The sequence below is a fragment of the Protopterus annectens genome, chromosome 9.part0 (genome assembly GCF_019279795.1).
Source record: "Protopterus annectens isolate FY-2018-M chromosome 9.part0, PAN1.0, whole genome shotgun sequence".
NCBI lineage: Eukaryota > Metazoa > Chordata > Ceratodontiformes > Protopteridae > Protopterus > Protopterus annectens.
Window position 1 is genome coordinate 1,945,172,776 of NC_056743.1, and position 21,579 is coordinate 1,945,194,354.

The 21,579-nt window shown below is 44.3% G+C and overlaps 1 protein-coding gene across 1 annotated transcript in view; it reads right to left on the reverse strand.

Moving 5' to 3' along the window:
- Positions 1–21,579, reverse strand: part of TNPO2 (transportin 2) — a gene marked incomplete in the record, with an annotated part of 2,382,582 nt that overhangs the window by 438,682 nt on the left and 1,922,321 nt on the right.

Consider the following 21,579-nt stretch of genomic DNA (forward strand, 5'->3'; position numbering starts at 1 on the left):
AATCCTCTTAGGTAGGCAAGGGTAAATCCTTGTCATCAGAGGAAACAGAAATTTCAGAATCCTGATCAGAAGTATCATAAGCAAATTCAGTCCTAGGTCTCTTAGAGGAGGAAAGTTGGCTTCCCCTGATTAAAGTAATAAGGTCTCCAGCCACTCATTTGTTTTTTAGGCATAGAGGCCTGAGCGTCACTTTTCTAGGCATGGTTCGAGTTTTAGGCCTTGAAGAAGATGGCGTCCTTTTAATATGCAAGTCAGTAGGCCTGAATACACTCTCAGAAGCCAGTGCCTGCACAGCGGCTCTGGACCCATCCAAGGTAGAGACATCCGCAGGTTCCACAGTTGAAGCATCTTGCGGCATACTGGACTCCAAATGGGTCTCAGTTGAGGCCTGCGAATCTGAAGTAGAAGGCATCAGGGGCTGCGAAAGCGCCTCACTGAGTACCAGCAAACTGGCGACTAGCTTAGGAGAAGTGTCACCGGCAGCTTTGGACCTAGGCAGCCAGTCTCTTTCTCTGCGTTTTTTTGGAATGTTGGTAGTCGGGTGACTTACCGAAGACGTATCTGGGAAATTGAACAGAGTACCAAAATAATTAGAAGCGTAAATATACAGACTACGAATAGTTTGTTGTTTAAATAAGGCACAAAACCGACAGCGAGGTACGTCATGGTCAGGGCCTAGGCAAGGAATACAGTACGAATGAAAATCTTAATGAGGTACTTGCTTTCCACAAGAAATACAATTATTGACTTTTACCAACATCGGTTTAGAGCAAGAAAAAGTTTCCCCAACGGGGTACTTAGCTTTAGTTGAAGACTTCGGTTCTGAAACTTGAAAACGAAAATTTCAGGAGTCGGCCAACTGGCACTTACGAACTGCTTCTGCTTTGGGCACCACACAGCAAGAAATACTGATGCAATGGAGTCTGCAGCATGCTTTATATACCTGACGTCACAGAAGATGAGACCGCACCTGACGCAGGACCCAAGACTTTGATGATCAGGCCGACTGAGTGCTACTGCAAGCAGATAATCCAAATGTGATTACTGCAACAGTGAAACACGAACATCTGTGGTGGTGTCTGTTTTTATAAGCAGTTGTCCTGGTAGGATTAGATATTTGAAGGCTGTCAGAGCATTCTGTACAGCTAGCATCTTTTTTGACTGATATGCAGGAGAATCTGTGCTGGGCCTCCAGTGGCCCTGAATGCATTTGCCTGCCATGTGAGCCTCCCATGCACAGTCTGATGAGTGAAAAGCAGTCCTTTGTTGTGGTTGCATGCTTCTACCCACCAAAGGAACTCTGCCCTTAGACAAGGAATGATTGGAATGACTGTTTCCAGGTCCTGAAAATGCTGGCACCAAGTTTCCTCATATGCAGTCTTGCATATGGAATTATCAGAACACATGAGGCCATGAACCCTAGGGTTTGCAGAATTTTTCTTGCAGATAGCTGGGTTCTGGTGGCCATTTGAAGTAGTTCGTCACATCTTTTTCTGAAGTGAGAAATGCCATCAGGGAAGTTGTGTCCAAGCTTGCTCCCAGGAATACAATCTTTTGACTGGGCACCAGTTGTGATTTCTTTTCACTGGTGTACCCCAATGAAGTCAGAAAACTTTTTACAAATGCCAGGTGCTGAAGCAGCAATTCCTGACCGTTTGCCTGAATCAGGCAGTCGTCCAAGTATGGGAAACTTTGAATATTTCTCTGCCATCAGTATGCAATGGCTGGAGCCAGGCACTTTGTGAATACTCTGGGCACGGTAAATAAACCAAAGGGAAGTGCAGAGAATTGATAGTGCATAGAGCCTGCCCTGAAGCGTAGATATTTTCTGCACAACTCCCTTAGTGGGATGTGCAGATAAGCTTCTTTTAAGTCTAGAGTGACTAACCAGGCATCCTTGGCTAGCATAGGGAAAAGTTGTTGCAGGGTAAGCATCTTGAATTTTGGGACCACCAGAAAGATGTTTAGAGTTGATAGATCCAGGACTGGGTGCCAAAAGCCCTCTTTTCTGGGCACCAGGAAAAGTCTGGAGTAGAAACTCTGTCCCCTTTGTTCTACTGGAACAGGTTGAATAGCTCTGATATTGAGCAGGGAAAGTACTTGCTTTTGAGCCTCTGCCCACTGGTTTGGAGGAAGGTCTGGAAACCCGCTTGGGGTTGGTAGTGTATGGAAGTAGAATCTGTACCCCTGGGATACAGTGTTTAGGACCCATCTGTCCCGAGTAATGGACATCCAGTTTTTTGTATAAAGGGCAAGTTTTTCTCCTAGGGGCACAAGTAATTGGGCAGGGCAGGATAATTGTTAAGTAATTGTGAACTTTTCCCATAAGGGGGCGGCTTACCACTCCCTGTTTTTGAGGTGGGGGCACTCCATTGTTTAGATCTCTGCATACCCTGAGACTGTAGTCTGGGTGGCCTGTTTCCCCTGGGTTTGATCTGAGAGGGGCAGGAAAGAACCAGTTTTTAGAAGGCCAATGCCTACTGAATCTAGATGGTTGCACTTGTAAGAATTCTTTACCAGTTTCATAGATTTAGCTTTTTCTTCCATCTTTTTAAGAACCTCTTATAGGTTCATAGATTGGTACTAGGCTATCAGCCCTAGGGCCTATACAAGCCTAGCCATAACAATTCCCTGGCTATTTCTTCCCACACTATTTACTTCCCTGGACCCCTGTCTAGCAGGGTGACTGACGTGATCCCCGGGGTGAGTTTCCTTTCTCCCATCCAATCGTCAAGGTTCCTTTTGAAGAAGGCCAAAGAGGCACTCTGCTTGACATGTATGGGAAATCTATTCCAGAGTCTAGGGAGTCTCGGTCAGGAACCTATCCCTCCAGCATGTTTTGTTTATTGTGATGACAAGGTTTAGATCCCTGGAGCGTGTGGCTCTGAAGGATTGGGATTTCTTTAAGTGTAGCATGTCCAACGGCTCTGGGTTTGACATGGCCTTGTATGTTAAGCAAAGATGGTCTCGGAGTAAACTATATGCGACAGAGTATAGCTGGAGTTTTTTTTAAGGCAGTCAGCGTAGGGCATCTGCTTTAGGCCTGTGATTCTTTTAGTGAGGTATTTTCTGCGGCCTTTCAAGTTGTTGCAGATGTCTTGAGAGGTACATACCAAACGGGGCATTGTATTCTATAATGGGTCTAATGAGGGATACGTACAGTGGGACGACCACCTCCTTTTCTCCTGGATGAAAAGCCTTTAGTGATGAGGTGTGCCACATAGGATTTCCTGACTGTTGTGGCGATGTGGTTATCGAAGGTGAGACCACTGTCCACCTGTGTCCCTAAGTCACTTATCACACTTTCGATGTTTAGTGTACTGCCACCTATATGGTAATTCACGGGTACATGTTTTTTCCCAAAGGGGATAACTATACATTTCTTGGCACTGAACTTTAGCCCATGGCTCTGGCACCAAGCATCTGTTTCGGTAAGGCCCTTTTGTAGAGTATCCACATCATTTGGGGATTCAATAATGGCTCCCAGTTTGCAGTCATCTGCAAACTTTGTTAGCCAGAGTCCCTTAGTGTTGGCCTGTACTTCAGAGAAGTAGATGCCAAACAAGAGCGGTCCCGGGACTGAACCCTGAGGTACTCCACTTGTCTGGGGCTGGATTTGGAGTTGGCTACTTTTACAGTGTGGGTTCTATCAGTAAGCCAGTTAGCAACCCATTGGGTGACGTAGGGATTAATGCCCAGTTTAGTAAGTTTATCTAGGATTCCAGAGTAGGGGATGGTGTCAAAGGCCTTGGCAAGGTCTAGATAGGCTGTGTGGAACACCTTACCCTTGTCCATGGCTCTGGAGACTGATTTGAAGTCGTCAATCAGGTTCAGGAGACAAGATCGGCCCTTCACGAACCCAAACTGGGTGGGGTCCAGTGTTTGAAGGTTGCCAATGTCTTTGTTTATAAGTTCCATGATAATACGCTCCATGGCCTTGCAGATGAGGCTTGTCAGACTGATGGGACGGTAGTTTCCGGGATCCAAGGTGGATCCCACCTTGTGGAGTGGGATAACTGTAGCTCTGCGCCACTCAGTGGGCATGAAACCTGACGTGAGGCTATGATTAAACATGACACTTAGGTGAGGTGCCAGTTCATATTGTAGTTCATGTAGTACACAGCCCGGGAAGTCATCTGGCCCCATGGATGCTGTATTCTTAGCTTTGGAGAGTGCGCTTTTTACCTGTGTGGCCATTATTACCGGAATTTGGCAATCTTCCGGTATTGAGATGGGCCATTTAGGGGGTGAGAGGGGGGTGAAATTTGCACTGAATCGATCTGCCAGGATATTGGCAATATCCTTGGGATCAGTATATTTAATGCCATTCTGTTTTAGCTCAGAGCAGATCTGAGCATTGCCATTTAGATTCTTGACATAGTTATAGAATGCCTTGTGGTTATCTTTGGAATCTTTGGCAATTTTATTTTCGTAACTAGCTTTGGAGGATTTTTTGAGGGATCTCAGTTTCTTACTGAGGCTGGTAAGGAAGTTTTTTGCATCCTGGGATTTTCCTCTTTTCTGCAACGGTTTTTTCCTTTTGTTGTAAAGTTTGTTTATGGCAGGGAACCACCAGATTGGCTTCCTTTTTTTGGATGAGAGCATCTTGGTTCTATTTGGGATGGCACGATTCATGCATGAGCGGATGCGTTCGTACAGTGCCTTAGTGTAGGATTCAGCAATGGGTGTCATGAAGTTAGTCACTTCTGACTTGAGTAGCATGAAGTTGGCTTTGGAGAAGTTTTTTATGGAGGTTTCCTTACTGGGGGGGTGGGATGTGGATGTTAAGGGTGATTAGCTTATGGTCAGACCTAACGAGGGTGTGAGCATAGGTGTGGAGCATTGATTTCCCATGTTGGTAATGACCAGGTCTAGGATATTGGAGCCCCTGGTGGGACTATGGATTAGCTGAAACAGGGCGTTGGAATTTATGAATTCCAAGAACCGTTGGGTAAAGGTGTTGGTACACGAGTAGTTTTCCCAGTTAATGGCAGGGTAGTTAAAATCACCCAGTATTACGGTGTTTGGTTCTATAATATTTTCCAGTACGTTTAGAAAGGTGTAGTGAGAATCTTCGGGTATGGTGGGGGATCTGTAGCAAGCTACAATTTGGACTGTAGTCTTACCTAGTGTTAGTTGCACCTGGAGAATTTCAGATGCATTGTGTTGGGCAACTAGCCTGGTGGTGTGAATACCCTTGGTGAATATTGACACTCCTCCACCTTTAGTGTTTTGGTCCTACTCTGGTGCCAAATAAACAGCCTTTATTTAAAGGAGCATCTACTAATTTGGATTTGACATGATCTGGCAAGGTTTCAGCAAACCATGCCTTCTCAGTACAAACCCAGTGACTGCAGCTCTGCAAGATGATTCTAGGGCATCAAAGCCACATTGCAAAGTATGCTTACTAACTTAGTTTGCAGAATGCATTACCTCTTGTAAATCTTTATTTTCTGCACAATCTGGAAGTAACACCATTTTTTGTTTAATTATTAGTTGCATAATATGCTGCTGGTACTTCAACATGTGAAACTGGCAATTCTATGCCCTGATGACAAGATTTGCAGAGGTATATACCTTCTTACCCAATCTGTCTAAAGCTCTGGAATCCGTCTGAAGAGGTAGGATTTTTGGCTGTAGAAGCCTTAATACCTTTAGGTCCCTGGGAAATGGATCCGCAGTAGGATTCTTGTAGAGAAATTTGTGAGAATAAGGTACTCTGTAGTACCGGTCAGGTTTCCTAGGGTCCAGGGGTAGAGTATCAAGAGTAAGACTGGATTCCATAAAAACATCTACAACATCCAGGACAGGGGGTATATACCTAGAGGCCTGTGCTGAGGCAACTCTAAAAATTCTCTAAGTCTTTTTGGATGGAGGGTAGTCTTGGCATTCCCAGCAGAAATGCTCTCAAAGTATGCAAGGTTTCACCAAAAGAAAAATCCCCTGGAGGGGAGGCAGAGAAAATTGATTCCTCTGCATCTGAATCCTCATAGGTTAAGGGCATGTCCTGGTAATCTGAAGGGTCAGAGTTATTGGCCTCCTGTTCTGTAGAATCAAAATGAAACTCAATTCCTAGTCTCTTAGCAGGGGAAGGCTGGCTTCCCCTAATTAGGATAATCAGGTCTTCAGCCATTCTATTTGTTTTTGTGCCATGGGAGCTTGAGCATGCACTCTGGTCGGTTTTCTAGGCGTAGTGCATACTCTGGGTCTCAGAAACAGTAGTTTTAGCTAAAAATGAACTAGTTAGTTTAATTCGAACATCGGTAGGTCAGAATACACCCTCAGAACCCGGTGCCTGGCACAGAGGCTCCGGACACATCCAAGGTAGATACATCCGCAGGTTCCACAGTCTAAGCATCTCACGGTATATCTGACTCTGAATGGGTCTCAGCAGAGGCCAGAGAATCTGTAGAAGTGGGCATCAGGAGCTGCAAAGGCGCCTGAGTACCGGCGGACTGGCCACTAACTTAACAGATGTGTCGTCGGCAGTTTTGGACCTATGTGGTCTGTCTCTATCTTTACATTTTTTCGGAAGATCGGTAGTCAGATGGCTTATTGAAGCCATTTCGGAATACAGAGAACGAGAGCAAAATAATTTAGCGACAGACAGCCCGACGACAAATGGTTTGGGGGTTAAAGAAGGCACAAAACAGACAGCGAGGGATGTCGTGGTCTTTGCCTAAACAAGTGACGCAGTAAGAATGAAAATCTCTGAGGTATTTGTTTTCCACAAGCAAGACAACTTAACTTTTTCAGACATCAGTTACAGCAAGAAAAAAGGATACCAAACAGGGTACTTAGCTTTAGAAGACTTCAGGATTACAAACTCAAACAAAAATTTCAGGTAGCGGCCGACCGGCACTTGCAAACTGCTTCGGGCTCTTCCTCGGCAAGAGAGACTATTGGAATGGCCTCGTCTGCCTGTTTTATACCCCTGACGTCATGGAAGAGGCAACAGCATCCAACGAAGAAATCCTAAGACTCTGGTATTTGGGCCAACTGAGGGCTACATGCAGGCAGATAACCCAAGTGTGATGACTGCAACAGTGAAACACGAACATCTTGTGTGCTGGGACAGCTGGCTGTGCAAAATGACAGAGCCAAAGGCCTCCCCAACTTTAAAAATTACTCCAAGATTGTGCATACCTTCACCAAGCACTACAGGCAGCCAGGTGGCTGCTTCTAAAGTGGTTTGAGTGGGAGCTCCTTTCAAGAAAAGCAGTGGTTGTGGCTTCTTCCCTAGCACGGTGGACTTGGGGACCTAGCTCAGGGACTGCTTCCTATGCTGCAACAAAAGTAGATGCAGTTCACAATCCATTTGAAGATGGTTTGCCTTCAGATTTCCCTTGTTTACCTTCTACAAAAGGCTACTAAAATTGGTAAGATCTGTCTGGATAATTTATTCTTTGGAGTCATAATGTCATTTTGTGCATGTCCATAAAATGGGAAAAATTGAGATGGGTAGCCTGATTCAAAATAATTTGATACCACCTTGGGAGTAAGAGGGGTTGGTTCTCACGGTAACAAACAGGAATGTCTCTGCACATCAAGCTTTGCAGCAAGGCTCTCTTCCATGTCCGTATTGTGACAGGTGATGAAGCAGATGGTTCACAGGAAGCAAAAACAAAAGGTTTTCGGCACAGTTCAGATCTCAGGAGGGTGTTAGTTCCAGTTTGGGTGATCCGAGGTATAAACACCCCTCTTCAGAAATTGTTTCAGGTAGGGGTAAGCATCAACTGATGGGGACAGGGGAAGGCATGTAGAGATAACAGAAATGTGTACCTTAATACTATAGTAGGACAGCTCTCATCTGTATAGAATGGAGAAGTATTCTAGACCTGCTGCAATGGTGTTGGACTAACACCATAAGTCTTGCATCAGACATAACTTGCTCCATTTTGCTACATATGGTTTCATGGTACTTTATTTTCAATCCTTTTCAAGAGAGACAGGACAACTTGAGAAATGGATTATCTGGATGTAATCAGTAGCCAATCATCCAAGGTATTAATTTTGGATTCAGATTGGGGTGGATGATGTACCTTGTTCTGGGTCAGGCACTCCATGACGGGTTGTAGAAGTAAGGTTCTCCCTTTACCAAATGTTAGGAGGAGGGGGAAGTGCAGCCTGGGCCAGTAGGGAGCTATTAGACTTGTGGGCCTGTCCAACCTCACCATATTCAATAACCTGGGGATGAAGGGTACTGGTAAAAAGGCAGTGAAAGAGGTCTGTCCGTTTTGAAAGCTGCAACTATTATCCATCTTCCCCTGAGGGGTTCTTAAGCAGAATCTGCAGAGATGCCAGTTTTCTGGGGAAACCTTCAATTTCTGGAAACCAAAGTTGTACATCAGGTCTAGGAAAACCTCCCTTTTCAACATCTATATGCCAAGGTCTTGGAGAGATTTCCAAGTCTGCTATCAGACTCCTGCCATGGTATGCATGAGACTATGGATGTGATCCCTAGTTGCTGTGCCATGAACCAAGGTTCCATAGCTAGCCTGCACATTGGGCTAGGAAGGTGTTCCTCCTCTGCTCGTTTATATACTAAAAACATGAAGTGGCTAAAAAACAAGGAAACACTGCATATAGAACACATTTCAGGGCTTTAGTCTAAGATGATCAAGGACTTCATCAGAACTAACTGAAACAAAGCCTGAATTTTATAGCCACTAATACAATCATGTGACATGCATTTTAATTAACCAAATTGTTTTCAATCTTACTTGGCCAATCACATGAACACTAACTTATCATTCAAACCTGAAAACTTACTGGTTTGAAGGTTAATTTGCCATATGGCCTCTCATCTAGAGCCTGTTTTTATAATTCCCTCCCCTTAAATCCAAAGGCAAATTGTCTAAAATGGAAAAATAAAGCTTATTATAACCAATACACATTTAGTGTGCATACATAATGCATTTTCATTCTTTGTACTACTGTTTTTTCAACTGTAACATGCGCTGCCTGGGGCAGTAGGAAGCTGTTTGCAAATATTTATTGTAGAGTGTTAATTTTTTTTGCTAAGTTTAGGCAGAGACCCTACTGCAGAAAAAAATATGTCTTGCCTTGCAAAATTTTCTGTGTTACTAATGCTGCCACTGTCAGTCATAGCCAAACCAAACCTAATCAAACTCCACTTCACTAGGTTTATTGACTTAACTTTACTACCTAAAATGGGTGGAAATCTCAGTCCTCTTGCTGGTAACCTTTGCCATTCTCTGTAAAAGACTTTAGTAACTCAAATAATTTGACTATTCCTCCTATACATGAAGTTTTGGGTCTATATTATCTTGTTGAAAGACATGTTCAGTGAACACGCCTTCATCAAGTAAACAGCGAACTCTAATCTCCAAACAGCCACATCAGTCACACTTTTCCCCAGGGGGCAAAAGTGCTTGGCTGTTATCTGGGATTTGCCCTTTTCCCCACTGTAGTGCGATCTTGGATTTGGTATACGTAGTGGGGTGGGGGTGGCACAGCCCCCCCCCCCCACTATGTAGGGTTTGAACGTTTTTTTGTTTTTTTTTTAATTAGGCCAAGCGCTTTTTTCCCCTGGGGAAAAAGTCACTGATGTGGCTGTTCGGTGATTACAGTTAACCATTTACCTGTCAAAGACGTGTTTACTGAACACATCTTTCGACAAGATAATATAGACCAAAAGTTTCATCAGTGGTTAACCTAAAACGTCTGATCATTTGTCCATGTGGTACAATTAAATGTGGCTTTTGTACCGCTTTTAAATATACTTCAGGTTTTTTTATTTCTTAGCTCATGAAAGTAAAACCATTACTATACAGTCACATTATAAAAGAGACCTGCATAAACCTATGCAATTAAAAAATGAAAAAAAAATGCACTGCTTTGTCACATTAAAAATGTATTAGACAATGAATTTTATTTTTCTGTTTTAGACAATTTACCTTTGGATGACTTAACAGGAAGAGATTAAACAGACAACATGGCAAATAACCTTTAAGCCAACAAGTTTTCAGGTCTGAATGACAGTATTAACTTTTTGCTTTTTTAAACACAGACAGGCGATTGGGTAAGTAATAGATAGCAATTTGGTTAACTCAATACATCAGAGTGACAACTCCAGGTGTATCTGCAGTAAACTCCTACTGACGCCTCTAGGCGTCAAATATTGCTTGTTCATATTTGCATCAATAATTCCAAAACTGTGCTATGTAAAAGGTTTTAGAAGATTTTAACTTAAAGCTTAAGCAATAGCAAACTCAACTGCAATAATATTCTACTTCTGTCTAGTGCAGGTAAATAGATATTAACTGTTTTTTTTATATTAATTATTTAAATATAACGTTTACATTTTTCTAAATATCGTAACAACCAAGTAACAGAGAATTCCTCAGCCTCATATGAAAGTTCTCAGCTAGATGAATACAATGCTGCTGACAATTTGTGTGTAACTTGAGAGGTTGCTGAGATGTAGTAAGTTGTTTACAGATGAGAGAAGAAGCCAAGGAGTATTGTATCACAACAGAGAAAAGCTGTGCTGAGACCAGCATTAGTAGTAGCCAGGCAGTAGCCATTCATGCTCTCTTTTCATCATTCTTGACAAGCTAATTCTTTATTTATCAGTAAGTACTGCTTGATTTTTTTCCTAACTTCAGAATATCTAAATACTTCCATCCTTAAATTTTCAGGGTCTACGTATGTTTCCCCTCAAGTGTTTGGCAGTGCTCTTATTATTATTTTTAGTGAGTTATTTTTTTGTTACTGTGAGTGCACTGTAAAGACTCTGACACCTTGAATGACATTTTTCCTGTAGAACGAATACATAAGGAAACAGCTCCAGTACTTCGTAATAATAGCCACCCCCTCCTGGCACGTCTAAAGGTCAGTTCCCTGTGCTGGTCTATTAACCTGGTGAACTTGGGCATTCTGAGGCAGTGTAGCAACTGCCTCATGTACACAGACAGCCCTCTCCTCTTACCTCCCACTCAGACTTGAGAGATGCACTTGTACATCCAAATTGGAAGTCATGCACTCAAGCCAAGACTGGAATAGCTGGTCAAAAGAAGGTAAACACCTGTACCACACCACATGCAAAACATAGCCCTCCAGAACACCCATAACAGCTCACATAAAAACACAAACCACCGCCACACACGCACCTTCGCAGAGGCTCTCAACAGAACTCTACCCAAACAGCAGAGACCTCCAAGGCAGAAATGCACTCTACCTCAACACAGCACAAACCAGAAGACACACAGCTCACCTACACAGTGTGAGCCTCAACCTACGCCCCTAAGGCAAAACAGCTTGCCCAATACAATAATCATAGGCGACTCGACAGTGAGGCACACTGATGCCCCACTCACTAGGTTGAATAAGGACAAGGTAAGTCACATGTACCAGGTGCCAGACTCAGACAACACGCACTCAGGTCACTCCACAACAAGTACAACTATTACTGTCACTGTCCATGTGGGTGTGAATGACCTGAGACGCACCTCCCTGGACTACATGACAAGAGACATGGAGGAGCTCTCGGATTATGGGGACCAGGCAGGTATGACCCTAGTCCTGAGCAGCATCCAAGTCGCTCAGAATGATACCGCAGTACAAACAGAAAATGACAGACTTCAACAACTGGCTAAGTTTCTGGTGTCATTCTAAGGGGATCCAGTATCTGCTTAGGATGACACGACTGGCCTCGATGCTTTGCCAGAAATGGCCTGCATCAGTCACCCCTGGGTTTCCGGATACTGGCCAAGGCTCTTGCCACACCTACAGTGCCTTTTTCGGGGGGGGTGGGAGTTGGTTTCCTGGGCAGTCTTGGGTGCAGAACACCCTTGAGGAAAACTTTGGCTGTGAGTCTGGATGTCAGCGGAGGGTCCATAGGCAGGCAGAGACGGCAGACAGGTGTGCCTTTAGAGAGGAGTAGGACAAACCTGACAAAGTTCACACAGGTAAGACAGAATCAGGGGAATATTCCTGTCCAGCGGATCCATCTGCCTTTTATGACATTAGAAAGAAAACCTTTTCCATTTGGAGATTAGGGATTTTCTTGTATTGGATTTTCTGGTCTCCTGCAGGCCTGAAAGCACATCCTCATTGTGTAGGTGTCTGAAGGGGATCAGAATCCTATCTGCCACAGGGTGAGGTGCAGTGTGTGCCTATGTGGGTGTATCTGTTCCCTTGTGCTGTGCGAGTAGGACCACTGAGGGGGGGGGGGTAACTTGTGGTGACTGCCCTTGCACAGATGTAGAGGGAAAGTACAGTTGTGTACACTTACCATAAATGTAGATGTTAGAGTGTATTCACTGTTGCAGTCATTACACTTTGGTTATCCTGCTGGCAGGCTACCCTCAGTCGGCCTGAATTCCGAAGTCTAGGTCCGGCGTCGGTTGCGGTCGCCTCTTCCCCTGTCAGTGCGCCAGGGGTATAAAAGATGCAGCAGATGGCATTTTCTTCAGTTTTTCTTGCCCCAAAAGGGTAGGCTAAATATATGCCAATAAAACATGCATGCACCAAAATATTTTATACCATCATCTACAAGCAAATACACCACATAGGTTGTACAGATTTAGAAAAATGCAGGTAAGTTCCAGCAAAGATATGGGGGATAGTGGGTAGGTAACCTGGACTGCAACAGTGAATACACTCGAACATCTACATTTATGGTAAGTGTACACAACTCTATGTTCTTCGTGTTTCACTGTTGCAGTCATTACACTTGGGTTGAATCCCAAAGCTATGGTTGGGAGGCTGGAGCTAAATAGCATTAGGAGCGGCTATGAGGCCCTGCAAAACTGCAGTAGCAAAGCCTGCCCTGGATTTAGAGTAGAGTGGTAAATGATAGTGATATGTAAAGGTGTGCAGTGAACTCCATGTAGCAGCCTCTAAAATGTCTTTGGTTGGTACTCCCCTGAGGAAGGCTGCTGAAGTGGCTGTTGCTCTGGTTGAATGCGGCCTAATGCCCTTAGGTACTGGCTTGCCATGTTGTGAATGGCAGAAACGAATACAGTGGCCTATCCACTTTGAAATAGTCTGCTTAGAGATAGCCTTTCCTTGTGATCCTGCAGCATATGCCAGTAGTAGTTGCTCAGTCTTTCTGAAAGCTTTGGTTCTGTTCAAGTAGAAGCGTAGCTGTCTGTATGTCCAAAGAATGCAGAATTCTCTCCCCCTTATTCTGTGGGTTTGGATAAAAACTAGGCAGATGAATAGTTTGGTTAAGGGTCACACTAGACACTACCTTAGGCATAAATGTCGAGTTTGTCCTCAGAGAAACCCTGTCTGGATAAAAAGTGATCAAAGGTTTCACAGCCATGAATGTCTGTAGCTCTGAAACTTGTCTTGCAGAGATTATTGCTAGGAGCAGAACTGTTTTCCAAAATAAAAATTTTATATCAGCTGTAGCGGCTGGCTCAAAAAGGAAGCAGGGTGAGTTTTTCCAAAACATAATTGAGGTCCCATGCAGGTAATGGTGATCTCCTTGGAGGCCTTAAGTTTTTGGCTCTTCTGAGGTACTGTCTTAAAAGACGAGAAAAGATTGGTGGCTCTGTATTGAAATGGCACAGGCATGAATTTTAACTGATGAAAAGGATAGGCCTTTGTCCAGCAGGAATATTTGGTACAGCGGTGTCAAATCCTTGTGCCTGGTTCCAGGCACAGAATTGTCTTCCATTCTCCGGCGTAACATTTTCTGGTACTAGGCCTTTTGGCCTCCAAAATGACATCCATCACAGCTTTAGTGAGATGTGCGTTTTGTATGACTACATTATCCGCCATGCTGCCAGATTTTAGGTCTTGAATTGGCTGTGTAGGGTCTGATTGTTTTGCTGGGACAGTAGATGAGGTATTTGAGGCGAGGTCCAAGCCGGGCATTGAGTAAAGTTCCTTAGGACTGGATATCAGTACTGGCGGGTCCAGTCTGGGGCAATCAGTATCATCTTTGCCTTCTCTTGTCTGACCTTTAGGAGTACCTTGGGGAGGAGAGGCAGTGGAGGAAAGGCATACACTGCTAAGTTTTTCCAGTTGAAAGATACGGTGTCCACGTTCCATGATTGTCTGTGATAAGCCCTTGTGTAGAATCTTTTTAGTTGGTAGTTGCGAGGAGAAGCAAATAGATATATATCCGGGCATCCCCATTTCCTTATCATGCTGAAGACTTGTGGATCCAATTTCCACTCGTGGGGATCCATGAGGTTTCTGCTTAGTTCATCTGCCCGAGTATTTATCTTCCTTGGCAGGAATTGTGCCTGCAGATGTACTTGGTAAGTCTATGCTGTGTCCCACAAAGTCATGGCCAGTCTGCAAAGGGGGTAAGAAAGTGCCTCCCTGCTTGTTCATATACCACGACCGTGGTGTTGTCTGTCTATCAGCAGTTGTCCTGGATGAAGTTCATAGGTTCATAGGTTCATACTAGGCTATCTGCCTTTAGTATGGGGAACTATACCCATTATTTTCTGTGCCTCTGTCGAAAGCAGTGACACTGAGGTAATCCTGGGTATATCTGATCTCCCATCCATTGGTCAAGATTTCTCTTGAACAAGGCCAGCAGGTGCTCTGCCTCACATGTACCGGATTTTGTTCCACAGCATAGGAGTCTTTGGGTGATGAATCTATCCCTCCAGCACGCCCCTTAAATAGCCGGTGTCGGTTTTTTCTCCTCCCTTCTGTGGCTCTGATGGATCTAGATTTTTTGAGGTGAAGCATATTCATCAAATCTGGGTTTGACATGGCCTTGTATGTTAGGCAAAGGTCCTTGAAAGCTGTCAGGGCATTCGGAACAGCTAGCATCTCTTTTTGATTGATATGCAGATGCATTTGGTTTGTGGACCATGTGTGTTGAATACATCTTCCTGCCATGTGGGCCCCCCCAGGCATAATCTAATGCATCCGTTGCTGTCTGCCTGGCTGGGGGTAAAGTGAATGACTGTCCCTTGTTCTGGTGACAAGCCTTCGCCTACCATCGAAACTCCTGCGGCAGGCAGGGAATGAGGGTAATTATTGTTTCCAGGCTGTGGCAATGTTGACCCAAACACATTTTAGGTACCATTGAAGTTTCCTCATATGCAGTCTCGCATATGGAATTAGTAGAATGCAGGATGCCATGAAGCCCAAAGCCTGCAGAATTTTTCTTGCAGATAACTGGTCCTTTGTTGCCAACAGTTGGCTGGCGTGAGATAAGCCATCTGGGCAGTTGTATTTAAGCTTGCACCCAAGAATATTATCTCGAGAGAGTACTAGTTTTGATTTCTTTTCATTGACTGTGTACCCTAGGCCTGTTAGAAATCTCTTTACGAATGCCAGATGCTGTAGTAGAATGTCCTTGTTCTCTGCTTGAATGAGGCAGTCGTCCAAGTTAAGGATATATTTGAATTCCTCTGTCTGTAGAATGCAATTACTGGTGCCGGGCACTTTGTGAAGACCCTGGGCGCAGTAGATAAGCCAAAGCGCAGTGCAGAGAATTGGTAGTGCATTGAGCCAGCTTTGAATCTGAGATATCTTCTGCATGTTTGTCTAACTGGGACATGCAGGTATGCCTCTTAGGTCTAAAGTCACAAGCAAAGCCTTCTTGCCCAGCATGGGCAGAAGCTGCTGTAGTCTCAACATTTTGAATTTTGGTATATCCAGATATGTTTAGAATAGATAGGTCCAGTATTGGTCTCCAGGTCTTGTCCTTTTTCTTGGTACCAAGAACAGTCTTGAATAAAATCCTCGTCCCTGCTCTTGCTCTGGTACTTGTTGAATGACCCTCATGTCCATGAGGGACAAGACTTGTTTTTGTGCCTCTGCCCACTGATGTTTTGGCAGGTCTGGCCAGCCGTTTGTCCTTGGCAGGGTATGGAAGTGAAACTTGTAGCCTTGTGACACTGTCTAGGACCCATTTGTCCTGTGCTATGTGCCAATTTCAAGTAAAAAGCGCTAGTTTCCCCCCTAAAGGTGCTGCCAGAAGATAAGTGCTTGGTGCAGGGCAAGGGGAAGTCATTGGGACTGTTTCCTGTATGGCTGTGATTTGTCTTCTCCACTTTTGGAGGTAGAAGCACCCCATTATTTAGACCTGTATGAACCCTGGGGCTGGAATCTGCCTCTTGGGCGTATGTATCTGCCCCTTTGTGGTCTGTCTGACACTGGAAAGGACTAATTCTTTTTAGGCCAGTGTCTGCTAAATCTTGGAGGTTGTACCTGTAAAAAATCTTTAACCGTTTGCATAGATTTAGCTTTGTCCTCCATTTTCTTTAACACCAAACAAGGTATCATGCTGTAATGGAACATCTAATAATTTTGCTTTGACATTGTCAGGGAGATTTTGTTCCTTTAACCAAGCATGCCTCCTGATGACAGAACCCATAAAGTACAGTTTTGTACCTACCATAAATGTAGATGTTTGAGTGTTCACACTGCTGCAGTCATTACACTTGGGTTATCCTGCCGTCAGGCAGTCCCCGCAGACGGCCAGAGTTCCAAAGTCTTGGTCTGGCGTCAGTGCGCCAGGGATATAAAAGATGCATCCGACGCCATTTTCTTCAGCTTTTCTTGCCCCAGATGTCAGTTGCCCCCCAAATAGGTAGGCAATACATTATTGCTAATAAAACATATATAAAAAATAAAAACAATACCTTCAGTTACAAGCAAATGCACCACAAAGGTTGTATAGGATAGAAAGGTATAGATAAGACCAGCTAGGACAGAGGGGATGGAGGGAGGGTAACCTGGACTTCAGCAGTGTGAACACTCGAACATCTACATTTATGGTAAGTACAAAACTGCACTATGTTCATCGTGTTACATTGCTGCAGTCATTACACTTGGGTAGAATCCCAACGCTAAGTTTGGGTGGCTGGTCTATAGAGAGTTATGATTGGCTATGAGGCCCTGCAGAACTGCAGTGGCAAATCCTGCTCTGGATTTAGAGTAAAGAGGCAAGTGGCAATGTTTGGTAAAGGTGTGAACTGAACTCAAGTTGCAGCCTCCAAAATGTCCTTGGTTGGTACTCCTCTGAGAAAGGCTGTTGAAGTAGCTGTTGCTCTGGTAGAATGTGGCCTAATGATATTAGGGACTAATTTTCCATGCTGTGTATAGCAGTAATGAATACAGTGTCCTATTCATTTGGAAATGGTCTGCTTTGAGATAGCCTTGCCCTGTGATCCTGCAGCATATGCTACAAACAGTTGCTCAGTTTTCCTGAAAGCTTTTGTTTTGTCCAAGTAGAAGCGTAGCTGTCTGTGTATGTCCAAAGAGTGCAGAAGTTTCTCCCCTTTATTCTCGGGGTTTGGATAAAAAGTTGGCAAATGGATGGTTTGGTTAAGAGCCACGCTAGATACCACCTTTGGCATAAAGGTAGGGTTTGTCCTTAAAGAAACCTTGTCCTGATGAAAAATTATAAAAGGCTCCACTGCCATTAATGCCTGCAGCTCTAAGACTCTTCGTGCTGAAGTTACTGCCAGGAGCAGAGCTGTTTTCCATGATAAAAATTTTAGATTGGCTGTATTGGCTGGCTCAAAAGGTGGCAAGGTCAGTTTTTCCAAAACAAAATTGAGGTACCAAGTTGGTGTTGGTGCTCTCTGGGGCGGTCTTATGTTTTTAGCCCCTCTGAGGTACTGCTTTAGCAAGGGATGAGAGAATAAAGGAGGATCCGTGTTGTAATGTGCTGAAATAGCAGAGGTGTGGATCTTAATTGATGAGAAGGATAGGCCTTTGTCCAGCATCTCAGTTAAGTATTGTAAAATCTGAGGAATGCTTGGGACAAGAGGGTCAAGGCTTGGAGCCTGGTTCCAGGCACAGAATCTCTTCCATTTTTCTGAGTAAGATTTCCTGGTGCTAGGCCTCCTGGCCTCCAAAATGACATCCATAACAGCTTTAGAGAGAGGTGCTGCCTGTTTGACTAATGAATCTGCCATGCAGCCAGGTTTAGGGTTTTGAGCTGACCGTGCAGGATCTGATTGTTTTGTTGAGTCAGAAGGTGTGAAATTTGAGGCAAAATCCATAATGGGCCTTGAGCTAAGTTCTTTAAGATTGGGTACCAGTGCTGGCGTGGCCAGTCTGGAGCAATCGGGATCATCTGTGTTTTTTCTTGTCTGGCCTTTCGGAGTACTTTTGAAAGGAGAAGCAGTGGTGGGAAGGCATAAACATTTAGGCTTTTCCAGCTGAACGAAAGAGCATCCACTTTCCATGCTTAGGTGTGGTTAGTCCTTGTGCAGAATTTTTGTAGTTGGCAATTCAGTGGGGAGGCGAAAAGATCTATGTCTGGACATCCCCATTTTTGCGTTACCATGCTGAAGATTTGTGGATTCAATTTCCATTTGCGAGGGTCCATATTTCTGCTTAGATCATCTGCCACAGTATTTTTCTTTCTTGGCAGGAATTGTGCTTGCAGATGAACTTGATAAGTTAGAGCTGTGTTCCACAAGGTCATGGCTTGTCTGCATAGGGGATAAGAATGAGTGCCTCCCTTGCTTGTTTATGTACCACATTACTGTGGTGTTGTCTGTCTTTAATAATAATTGTCCTGGATGCAGAAGGTCCTTGAAAGCTGTTAGGGCATTTTGAACAGCCAACATCTCTTTTTGATTGATGTGAAGATGCATTTGGTCTGTGGTCCACTTGCCCTGAATACATTTTCCTGCAATGTGTGCTCCCCAGGCGTAATTCGAAGCAACATCTCTTTTTGATTGATGTGAAGATGCATTTGGTCTGTGGTCCACTTGCCCTGAATACATTTTCCTGCTATGTGTGCTCCCCAGGCGTAATTCGAAGCATCTGTTAGAGTCTGCCTGGCTGTGGGTAGAGTGAAAGGCTGACCCTTGTTGAGGTGACATGCCTGTGCCCACCGTTGAAACTCCTGTTGTAGGCAGGGAATTATTGGTATTACTGCTTCTAAACTGTGAGAGTGTTGAGTCCAAACACATTTTAGGTACCATTGTAATTTCCTCATATGCAGTCTGGCATATGGTATTAGTAGTATGCAGGATGCCATGAATCCCGGGGCCTGCAGAATTTTTCTTGCAGGGAGATGGGACTTGTTTGCCAGTAGTTGAAAATATTGAGTCAGTTGTCCTTGTTTGCCTGGCATGAGATAAGCCATCTAGGCCGTTGTATTTAAGCTGGCACCCAGGAATATTATCTGTTGTGAGGGCACTAGTTTTGACTTCTTTTCATTTATTGTGTACCCTAGAGAAATTAGCAACCTTTTTACAAACGCCAGATGCTTTAGAAGAATGTCCTTTCTCTCTGCTTGAATGAGGCAGTCATCCAGGTATGGATATATTTGAATTCCTTTTTGTCTGCAAAATGCAATTACTGGTGCCAGGCACTTGGTAAAGACCCTGGGCACAGTAGATAAGCCAAAGGGCAGTGCAGAGAATTGGTAGTGCATTGTACCAGCTTTGAATCTGAGATATCTTCTGCAATCTTGTCTGATGGGGACATGCAGGTATGCCTCTGAGGTCCAAAGTAACAAACCAGGTCTTCTTGCCCAGCATGGGAAGAAGCTGCTGTAGTGTCAACATTTTGAATTTCGGAACATCCAGTTAAGTATTTAGAGTTGAAAGGTCTAGTATGGGTCTCCAGGCTTTGTCCTTTTTGGGGACCAGGAAGAGTCTTGAGTAAAATCCTTGTCCTTGTTCCTGCTGTGGTATTTTTTGAATAGCTCTCATGTCCATGAGGGCTGAAATTTGTTTTTGAGCCTATGCCCATTGATTTTGTGGCAGGTTTGGCATTCTTTTTAGCCTTGGTAAAGTGTGAAAGTGGAACCTGTAACCTTGAGACACAATATTCAGAAACCATCTTGTCTTGGGTGATTGTTTGCCAATTTTGAGAAATAAGTGCTAGTTTCCCCCCCAAGGGGGCTGCCAAAAGGAAGTGTTTGGCATATGAAGGGGGAGGTCATAGGGACCGTTTCCTGTAAGGTTGAGACTTGTCCTCACCTCCTTTTGGGGTTGAGGTACCCCACTGTCGTTTTCTGTTAGAGCCTTGGGGTTGAGACCTGCCTCTTGGCCGTCTGTATCTGCCTCTCTGTGGCCCATCTGACATTGGAAGGGACCAATTCTTTGTAGGCCAATTTCTGCTAAATCGAGGTGGCTGTACCTGTAAGAAATCTTTGACTGTTTGCATAGATTTAGCTTTATCCACCATTTTCTTTAACACCTCTTCTGCCTTAACACCAAACAAGGTATCATGCTGTAAAGGAGCATCCAATAATTTTGCCTTAACATGATCAGGTAAACTCTGTTCTTTTAACCAAGCATGTCTTCGAATCACAGAACCTGTAACTGCGGCCCTATAAGAGGCCTCTAAAGAATCAAAACCACATTGCAGAGTATGTTTTCCCACCTGTTCAACTGCATGCAATAAATCCTGCATTTCTTTATAGTCAGGAGCTTCTGAGCTTGCAAGCATTTTCTGTTTTAACTGAGCCATTAAATATTGTTGGTACTTAAGCATGTGAAACTGGCAATTTAAAGCCTTTACTGCTAAAGTTGCAGAAGTGTAAACTTTCTTCCTCCATCTATCCAGTGCTCTGGAATCTCTGTCAGAGGGGACTGGATTTTTTGCAATGGAAGCCTTAACCCCTTTGGGACCCTGGGAAATTGTTTCTGGGTCAGAAGGGTTTTTATAAAGAAATGCGTGAGAGTCAGGGGCTCTATAATACCTATCTGGCTTGGCTGGTGCAGGGGGCAAAGAATCAGGAGATAAGCTGGATTCAGAGAACACATCATCCCCAATATCTAGCACAGGCGGAATAGCCAGGGGTCTGTGCTGAGGCAATTAAAGGAAGTCCCTGAGCCTTTTCTTGGATTCTTAATACTCCTGACTTTCCCAATGGAAATGCTCCCTCATGGTATGTAAAGTTTCCCCAAGAGAGTAATCCTCAGGAGGAGAGGCTGAAGGGATAGATTCTTCAGCATCAGAGTCCTCATAGGGGGGTAGAGAGTATCCCTGGTCGGAAGAGTAATCAGAGGAAATGGAAACCTGATCAGAGGAATCATAGTCTGTTATCCTGCCTAGGCCTTTTCTCAGGAGGGGGATGGGACCCCCTGATGAGTAATGAGGTCTTCGGCCATTTTAAGCATCTGTTTCTTAGGCATGGAGGACTGTCCAGGAGAATGCTGTACTTGCTTCTTTGTCTTTAATGGTGTTTTTGTCTTGGCTGTTGCTTTAATGTTAAGTTGTGAAGGTCTGAAAACACCCTCAGAAGCCAATGCCTGCTCAGCTGCTCCGGACCCATCTGAGGGATTAGTTTCCGTAGGCCCAATACCTTGAGTTTCCAGAGGCCTAGTTGTCTCCATGTGGGAGTCAGAGGCGGCCTGCAGCTCTGAGGTAGCAAGTGTCAGGGGCTGCGAAAGCATCTCACTGAGAACCGGCGACTGGCCTAGAAGAGGCTTCGTTGTCGGTTTTGGACCTTGTATGCTTGTCTTTATCCTTGTCTTTGCGTTTTTTAAGAATTGCGGTTGTCGGTTGTTCAGACGGCATTGTATAATTGAACCTTCGGCCAAAGTAGTGCAAAGCAAAATCAAAACGTCGTTTTATAGTGCATTTGTTAAATCTAGCACAAAACCGACTAGTGATGTCGTGATCAGGGCCTAGGCATGGAATACAGTAAGAGTGGAA